We start from the raw sequence: 9,455 nt of genomic DNA, 5'->3' as shown, positions 1-9,455 counted from the left end.
TATTGTAAAAGCATCAACGCCAAACACGGGTCTCTTGGACTATCGGGTGAATTGATTAACTGGCAGATGAAAGCAGAACTTGACTAAAGAAGGACATTGTTGGCCAGCGGTCCACAGCGGGGTTCCGTTTCTGTGTCTACTTCCTCCGGCGAGGCAGCGTCTGCGTTACTTCGTCTGTTAGGAAGATAACTCAAAATGTTACAGACGGATCTTGATGAAATATTCAGACAATGTTGGGAATGTTTCCAGGAACAGACGATTACATTTTAGTGATGATCCAGAAGAGATCCTGGATTCTGGATCACTTTGAAATGTTCTGTAACATTGCAGTCAGTGGAGCTTCAAAATGTGTTCCTCAATATCTCGGCTGATTATTGACCGATGTTTATGGAATTTGACACACTCATGTAGGGTGGGGGTCTCTACCTCACCACCAAAAGTCTTCTGGTTCTGATCCGGAATGAGGTCAGGAACAAATATTACATTTTAACATTAAACCCATTTATGGATTCAAGAATCAGGTAAAAATACACATAAACTCTGATTCACTTTGACTTTTCATGGTTGGTGTATAAAGACACCAAGAACAATCTAGAACCTTCTGGTGCTGATCCAGATCACCGTGTGGACGGTGTAGATCCAATTAGGAGGGGGACAAGCTGCTTGGGGGAGGTCTGTGCTCTTTGAGCGCTTCAATGTCTTTCTGCCGCTCCCCGTCCCCGTCCCCGTCCCTGGGTCTCGCCTCGCCTTGCCGACCGCCGCTGATTCGTGCGCCCAGGTCTTGCGTATAGCATTTTCGAACGATTGTTAGTAGAGCTGGCCTTTTTGTTATTCTTTCTCGGCTGTGTCTTGTGTTATATAGATATTTTCGTTGGGCTCCAGCCGCCCCGCAATCCTGTGTACAGCTCCAGGAAATTGAGCTTTCTGACGAACCTACATCAGTAAAATATAAAGTCAACATTCACACCGTCTCCGTCCTCTGTTCCCTGGGGTCCCCTCGCTTCAGTCCATAACACAAACATCTACACCTTTTGACTTGCAGTGCTACACAATGCCAAAGGGGCGATGCGTGTCCAGAGGAGAGACAGGGACTATATCGGTAGAAGGATGCTGAGGATGGAACTGCCAGGGAACAGGACTAGAGGACGACCCAGGAGAAGAGACATGGACGTAGTGAGGGAGGACGTGAGAGTGGCTGGTGTTGGGGAGGACGATGCAAAGGACAGGGTGAAGTGGAGACGGTTGGGTTGCTGTTTTGTGCAGTTCAATGCATTTTGGGTGTTTCTTGAAGAGTCTCGACATTTTAACATTTGAAGTTGAGATATCTGCAGTTCCAGATTCAGGAATAATGTTTTTGGCTGTTTCATCATTCAAACATTGCAGAATGTTCAAATGGGCAAATAAAGTGGGGAATATTAAGAATTGTCATGGAAAAATAAAAGACTATTGTTAGATTCATGTGATTAGACTGTGTTGCAGGGAAAGGGACAAGAATTATACTTCAAATAAATAATTTGATCTATCAGTCCAAAGAACGGAATAGACAGATCAGAACTTTGGGCTGCCGGAACAGAACTGTGTTATCTGTGATTGGATGATCTGTTTCCATGGTAATAAATCAGACATGGCGAGCATGACAAATGATTTTAAATATTTGTTCAGCCAATTAGTCTCCATGCCTGCATTTCTGTCAGAGCAAAGTTTCAGAGACAAACACTCATAAATTACTTTATTTACCAAAGATTGAACTTCGTCTCAGATTTGGAATTTTGGAGTAAAAAAAATGCAATTAAGAGGAACAACTTGAATATTTAGAACTTTAATGAAATGCATGCGTGGAATGAGATCCAGAGTTTTCCACGCTCGTTATCAACGGACCAACAATCAATCATCCTGGGCTGGAGCGGCGAGTTATTAATCACCCAAAGCCGACAATACGGAATGTTCATTTAAATCTAATTACATTCACAAGGCACATAAAAAAGGCACATTCCATTTGCACAGCCTCATCCTCAAAGGAATTAAGGGGGGGGGGGGCTGTCCACTGGGGAAAAGGCAATTACATTCTCTGAGGTGTGGATCCAGGAATATTCTTCATCTCCCAACTTCATTTCAACAAATACTGAATCAACAGTTTGTTGGTGATGAATTTGACTGACATGAAGTGGCACCTTGTTCGTATCCCGATTATAGTGCCGTAGTTCGTCTTCATTCCTTTCCTTTAGGCACATTTACGCATTTCTCTCCATAGATAGTAAATCTATTTTTAACCTGTTCATGCGTAAATTGATCCACGATCAATAAAATCAGTCTTGCCTGTTGTGCAGACATGAAATAGAATGATGATGCAGACTTTTGAATTTTGAATCAGCTCATTGTGGAGCTCTGCGACCCCCCCTCTAGTTCTAAAAAGGAAGCATGTGTGTGTGTGTGTGTGGGGGGGGGGGGTCTTATCCTCAAATAATAAAAGCAAATGTGTCCTCTGCTATCTTTTAGAGCTGAAGCGGTTTTCCTGTGAACAGCCTTAAACTTGGACGTGCCGCACCGCCCTCTTGCAGTGTGGAACCCGTTCCTGGCGGCGGAGGGCGCGCATGCAGCCGCCGCGCACGGCCCCCGTTAAAAAGGATCAAGCGCAGTCAGTGTCCGTGTTTTACCTTATTTGGTGCGGAGCCCCCAAACGCAAGACCAGCGAGATATTTCAGTCTGCCGCTGCGGCAATGCACGCAAAAGAGTGCGCTCCGGCTCCGTCGCGCACAAACGACCTTTATTGGACTGGACGCGCGTGAAAGGGATGGATGCGCACTTTCACGCGTGCCATGCATCATCTTCTGCGCGTTTGGGACGGACCGCCGCGCTGTCAGTCCGTTACGCGAGTCTATATGGACCTAAAACCACCAAACCATCCAGCGCCCGAGAAGAGTTAACGGTGCGTGAGGCGCGGCGCACCGCGGCGCACCGCGGCGCAGCGCCGCTCCGTCCAATCCGAACCGAGCCAAGCGATCAAACATGACAGAAGCCCCCCATGTCACCCATCCGCAAACCGCCCCGCAGTGACGGAACCACGGCCCCATCCCCTCTCTCCTCAGCATGCCGGGGAAGAACTCACCGCGTCTCCAGCAGTGCGCGCGTTCCGGTCTGGTCCTCTCAGCCGTGGGTAGGTTGGTGTGTGCAGCCCCGAGGTCCCGGTCCTCCCTTCCCACGCAGTCCCAGTGTGGGGGGGGGGGGGGTTGCGTAAAGCGAAGGGAAGGAGATGGTCCCGCGCTGCTTCCCTCTTTCCTGCCTCCGCGTCTCTCTGCCCACCGTGACAGCCTTAATTGGTAAAGGTTTCAGGCACAAGGGGTTCTAGGGGGCGTCGCCCACTCGCCCGCCCCGCCCCTACTTCTGCTCTGTCCTTTTACATGACGTCATGATCGCGCCATCAGTATTTCAAAGGTATGACGTATTCGACCCACGCAGGGCCACGACCTCTCCTTTTCCCGAGAGGAACTGAAACATGTTTTCATCTGCGTGGGGATCTCAGGACTGTGAGTGGGAGTGGAACCGGCCGCAATCAGAGAGCGAAAAAGACCGAGACATGTTTGCAGGGCGGAAGAAGCAACTACTGCCAGAGTGGCTAGAATTTATGAGCTTGCAGGAACAATTATGAGATTAAATGCAAGATTCCAGCCTCAGACATCAGCCAGAGGTCCCTGTGGGGGGTGCACAAAGGGAGAGGCGGTTCCTCACCTCCACGGGGCTGGGGTTCGACACACCGACCTTCTGATGAGGAGACGACGTGCGTTTATGTCGTTGTTGTTGTTGTTTCTTTCAGCAGGATGCAAGTCTGAAGCAGCCAATCAGAGCTGGTGCTGACGCAGAAGGTCAGACTGCGTACGTTACCTGGTCGCCCCACGGCCAGCATCTTGTCTCTGCGGTTCGTTTTTAGTCCCCAAATAAAGCCGGCAGATATTTGACAAGTCCCTCCTGAACACCAAAATGTGTCCCAAGTCCCCCGGAGGTTTTCGTCATGTTTCTACGGTCATGTTTTGCGGCTGTATTTCTCATCCTTATCAGCTGATGTTATTTTGGTGCAACAGAAAATTTGCTCTACTTTATCAGGATCTTGATGATTACAAATCTGAAACTGGGTCTTGGTCTGACTTAGATCCCGTAAAAGTTCGAGAGCGATCCGGATTCCCGTCTGGATACAAATCTAAGAATAATAATCTGGATTTTCCCATTTACTTATAAAGGAGGCTTTTGCAACAAATCCTATCTTGTAAAATCTGCATTAAATTCAGTCACCAAGAATCAGAGTCATGAAGGGGTCCGATATGAACCATCATGAAACATCTTCTGGTTCTGATCCAGAACGAGGTCAGGAACAAATACTACATTTTAACATTAAACCCATTTATGGATTCAAGAATCAGTTAAAAATATACCAAGAACAATCTAGAACCTTCTGGTGCTGATCCAGATCACCGTGTGGACAGTGTAGATCCAGTTAGGAGGGGAGAGAGCAGCTTGGGGGAGGTCTGTGCTCTCTGAGTGCTTTTCCGGGTAAAACATGCTCCAGAGCATTGGAGGTAAAAACATAATCAGATATACTTCATATCAAGCATCCTTTTCTTCTAAAGCTAGAGGCATAGCCACAGTAATTTGTGGGCGTGTCCTATTTCTGAGCTAATAGTAATGGTAATCTCAGCCATTTTGAACTGGTTGGATTCTATTGGCATGCATAAGGCGAAGGGTCGCTGTCCCCACACCTTCATTCATTCATTATCCAACCTCTTATTCCGTTATCGGGTCGCAGGCCAAGCTGGAGCCTATCTCAGCAGTCAATGGGCGAGAGGCGGGGGACACCCTGGACAAGCCGCCATCGCAGGGCAACACAGAGACAGACAATCAGCCACACACACACTCACACCTACGGGCAATTTAGCGTCACTAATCTGCATGTTTTTGGGAGGAAGCCGGAGAACCCGGAGAGAACCCGGAGAGAACCCACGCAGACACGGGGAGAACATGCAAACTCCTCACAGAATGGCCACAAGTCGGAGACGAACCGGCGACCATCTCGCTGTGAGGCAACAGTGCTAACCACTGCGCCACCAGGCCGCCCTGGCTACTAATACTCCTGGGGAGTCTGATTGCCTTGGTGGTTTCAGTCCTTTCTTTGTTTTCTGCTCCAACAGGAGTGCAAGTATCTAAACTCTCTACCAGTCCTGTAGAACTGAAGAAGTGTCTTGGATGAGAGGAGAAACATCTCCAATCAAACTTGAACAGGTCCAGTCGACTCTTTGTTTTTGCTCTTCGTGACTTGTGGAACAAAGTTCCGCTCCCCCTGAACGCCTCCCATCCCATACAGGCATTTATTTCATCTGTATTTAACTTGAAATGAAATGAAACGGTGTTATCCTGGCAGTTTGGAACACTGGATAAGAGCTCTCTTGAAACAAGAACTGAATTGATATGGGAGTAGGACTTGGAAGACAACAGTTTTCTGTCTTGTCTGGATTCAGCTCGCTCCATACTCAGATCCACCGGCCATTCGTCTGGCCTTTGTGTCTTAAAATGTTTAGATCTAAAAGCTCAGACTAAATAAGAAGGGTGAGGGGAAAGGGATGATCTCATTTTGGAAATACACCCTGATGTCCAGCGCTCGCTCCAGCTAAAGAGGTTAGACTAACGCAGTAGTCATCAGAGATACCCCAATAATACGCCGTTAGTACTAACAAATGTACACAATCACACATACAGTCATCAATTAAAGACAAGACCAGATCAATAAGTAAAACTAGCTAAATACACAAGGAGTCTGAGTCACCGTGGCGACGTGAGGAAACACACATGAACCCTGTCGCTTCGGTGAGTCGTTGGGTTCCTGACTCAGCCAAGCAGGCGAAGGGTTAACAGTCGAATCACAAATCACATGACAGTGGAAGCGCCGGTAGTTTCCCATTAAAGTCGCCCTTCTGCTGTGAATCTCCGGAGTTCAGGCTCGCCACTTCCTGTCAGCGTGGGGCTGAGTCGATAAAGATTTCAATCATTGTTGAGCAAAGCCCTCAAAGGAAAGCGAAGGAGCGGAGAGAGGGGGATGGAGTTATGAACTGACCCAAATGTGTTCCCTTTAAAGTGTGTGCGTGTGTGTGTGTGTGTGTGCGTGCGTGTGTGTGTGCGTGTGTGTGCGTGTGTGTGTGTGTGTGTGCGTGCGCACTCTAAGCAGATCCAGATGGCTGCCGTTGTAGTCGTGCGCTTGTGAAGTCGGTCGATGACATCATCAGTGTACAGCTTGTTCAAATTACATCAGCAGAGGCTGCAGGGGCGAGAAGAAACGCCGGCAAAATGAAGGTTGTCATGGAGACCGGCTCAATCAGCATGTCAGTGTTCACGTCTCATTATAATCCCCCCCATCCGACGCGATCGCTGCCGATCAGGGCAACGACCACAACGACCACAACGTGCTGCCGATCAGGGCAACGACCACAACGTGCTGCTGATCAGGGCAACGACCACAACGTGCTGCCAATCAGGGCAACGATCACAACGTGCTGACGATCAGGGCAACGACCACAACGTGCTGCCAATCAGGGCAACGATCACAACGTGCTGCCGATCAGGGCAACGACCACAACATGCTGCTGATCAGGGCAACGACCACAATGTGCTGACGATCAGGGCAACGACCACAACGACCACAACGTGCTGCCAATCAGGGCAACGACCACAACGACCATAACGTGCTGCCGATCAGGGCAACGACCACAACATGCTGCTGATCAGGGCAACGACCACAACGACCATAACGTGCTGCCGATCAGGGCAACAACCACAACATGCTGCTGATCAGGGCAACAATCACAATGTGCTGCCGATCAGGGCAACGACCACAACGTGCTGCCGATCAGGGCAACGACCACAACGTGCTGCAGATCGGGGCAACGATCACAACGTGCTGCCGATCAGGGCAACAACCACAACGTGCTGCCGATCGGGGCAACGATCACAACGTGCTGCCGATCAGGGCAATGATCACAACATGCTGACGATCAGGGCAACGACCACAACGTGCTGCCGATCAGGGCAACGACCACAACGACCATAACGTGCTGCCGATCAGGGCAACGACCACAACGTGCTGCAAATCAGGGCAACGACCACAACATGCTGCCGATCAGGGCAACGACCACAACGACCACAACGTGCTGCCGATCAGGGCAATGGTCACAACGTGCTGCCGATCAGGGCAACAATCACAATGTGCTGAAGATCAGGGCAACGACCACAACATGCTGCCGATCAGGGCAACGACCACAACGTGCTGCCGATCAGGGCAACGACCACAACGTGCTGCCGATCAGGGCAACGACCACAACGTGCTGACGATCAGGGCAACGATCACAACGTGCTGCCGATCAGGGCAACGATCACAAAGTGCTGCCGATCAGGGAAACGGTCACAACGTGCTGCCGATCAGGGAAACGGTCACAACGTGCTGCCGATCAGGGCAACAATCACAATGTGCTGACGATCAGGGCAACGACCACAACGTGCTGCTGATCAGGGCAACGATCACAACGTGCTGCCGATCAGGGCAACGATCACAACGTGCTGACGATCAGGGCAACGATCACAACGTGCTGCCGATCAGGGCAACGATCACAACGTGCTGCCAATCAGGGCAACAACCACAACGACCATAACGTGCTGCCGATCAGGGCAACGACCACAACGTGCTGCCGATCAGGGCAACGACCACAACATGCTAACGATCAGGGCAACGACCACAACGACCACAACGTTCTGCCGATCAGGGCAACGATCACAACGTGCTGCCAATCAGGGCAACAACCACAACGACCATAACGTGCTGCCGATCAGGGCAACGACCACAACGTGCTGCCGATCAGGGCAACGACCACAACATGCTAACGATCAGGGCAACGACCACAACGTGCTGCCGATCAGGGCAACGACCACATGGTGCTGCCGATCACGGCAACGGCCACAACGACCATAACGTGCTGCCGATCAGGGCAACGACCACAACATGCTGCTGATCAGGGCAACGACCACAACGTGCTGCCGATCAGGGCAACGACCACAACGTGCTGCCGATCAGGGCAACGACCACATGGTGCTGCCGATCAGGGCAACGTGCTGACGATCAGGGCAACGATCACAACGTGCTGCTGATCAGGGCAACGACCACAACGTGCTGCTGATCAGGGCAACGACCACAACGTGCTGCTGATCAGGGCAACGATCACAACGTGCTGCCAATCAGGGCAACGATCACAATGTGCTGACGATCAGGGCAACGATCACAACGTGCTGCCGATCAGGGCAACGATCACAACGTGCTGACGATCAGGGCAACGATCACAACGTGCTGCCGATCAGGGCAACGATCACAACGTGCTGCCAATCAGGGCAACAACCACAACGACCATAACGTGCTGCCGATCAGGGCAACGACCACAACGTGCTGCCGATCAGGGCAACGACCACAACATGCTAACGATCAGGGCAACGACCACAACGACCACAACGTGCTGCCGATCAGGGCAACGACCACAACATGCTAACGATCAGGGCAACGACCACAACGACCACAACGTGCTGCCGATCAGGGCAATGACCACATGGTGCTGCCGATCAGGGCAACGGCCACAACGACCATAACGTGCTGCCGATCAGGGCAACGACCACAACGACCATAACGTGCTGCCGATCAGGGCAACGACCACAACATGCTGCTGATCAGGGCAACAACCACAACGACCATAACGTGCTGCCGATCAGGGCAACGACCACAACATGCTGCTGATCAGGGCAACGACCACAATTTGCTGACGATCAGGGCAACGACCACAACGTGCTGACGATCGGGGCAACGATCACAACGTGCTGCCGATCAGGGCAACGACCACAACGTGCTGCCGATCGGGGCAACGACCACATGGTGCTGCCGATCAGGGCAACGGCCACAACGACCATAACGTGCTGCCGATCAGGGCAACGACCACAACGTGCTGACGATCAGGCCAACGACCACAACGACCACAACGTGCTGCCGATCAGGGCAACGGTCACAACGTGCTGCCGATCAGGGCTACAATCACAATGTGCTGACGATCAGGGCAACGACCACAACGTGCTGCCGATCAGGGCAACGATCACAACGTGCTGCCGATCAGGGCAACGACCACAACGTGCTGCCGATCAGGGCAATGACCCCAACGTGCTGACGATCAGGGCAACGATCACAACGTGCTGCTGATCAGGGCAACGACCACAACATGCTGCTGATCAGGGCAACGATCACAACGTGCTGCCAATCAGGGCAACGATCACAACGTGCTGACGATCAGGGCAACGATCACAACGTGCTGCCGATCAGGGCAACGATCACAACGTGCTGACGATCAGGGCAACGATCACAACGTGCTGCCGATCAGGGCAACGATCAC

This window comes from Brachionichthys hirsutus, chromosome 2 (assembly GCF_040956055.1).
Source record: "Brachionichthys hirsutus isolate HB-005 chromosome 2, CSIRO-AGI_Bhir_v1, whole genome shotgun sequence".
NCBI classification, from domain to species: domain Eukaryota; kingdom Metazoa; phylum Chordata; class Actinopteri; order Lophiiformes; family Brachionichthyidae; genus Brachionichthys; species Brachionichthys hirsutus.
Note: the sequence above shows the minus strand (reverse complement) of the source record.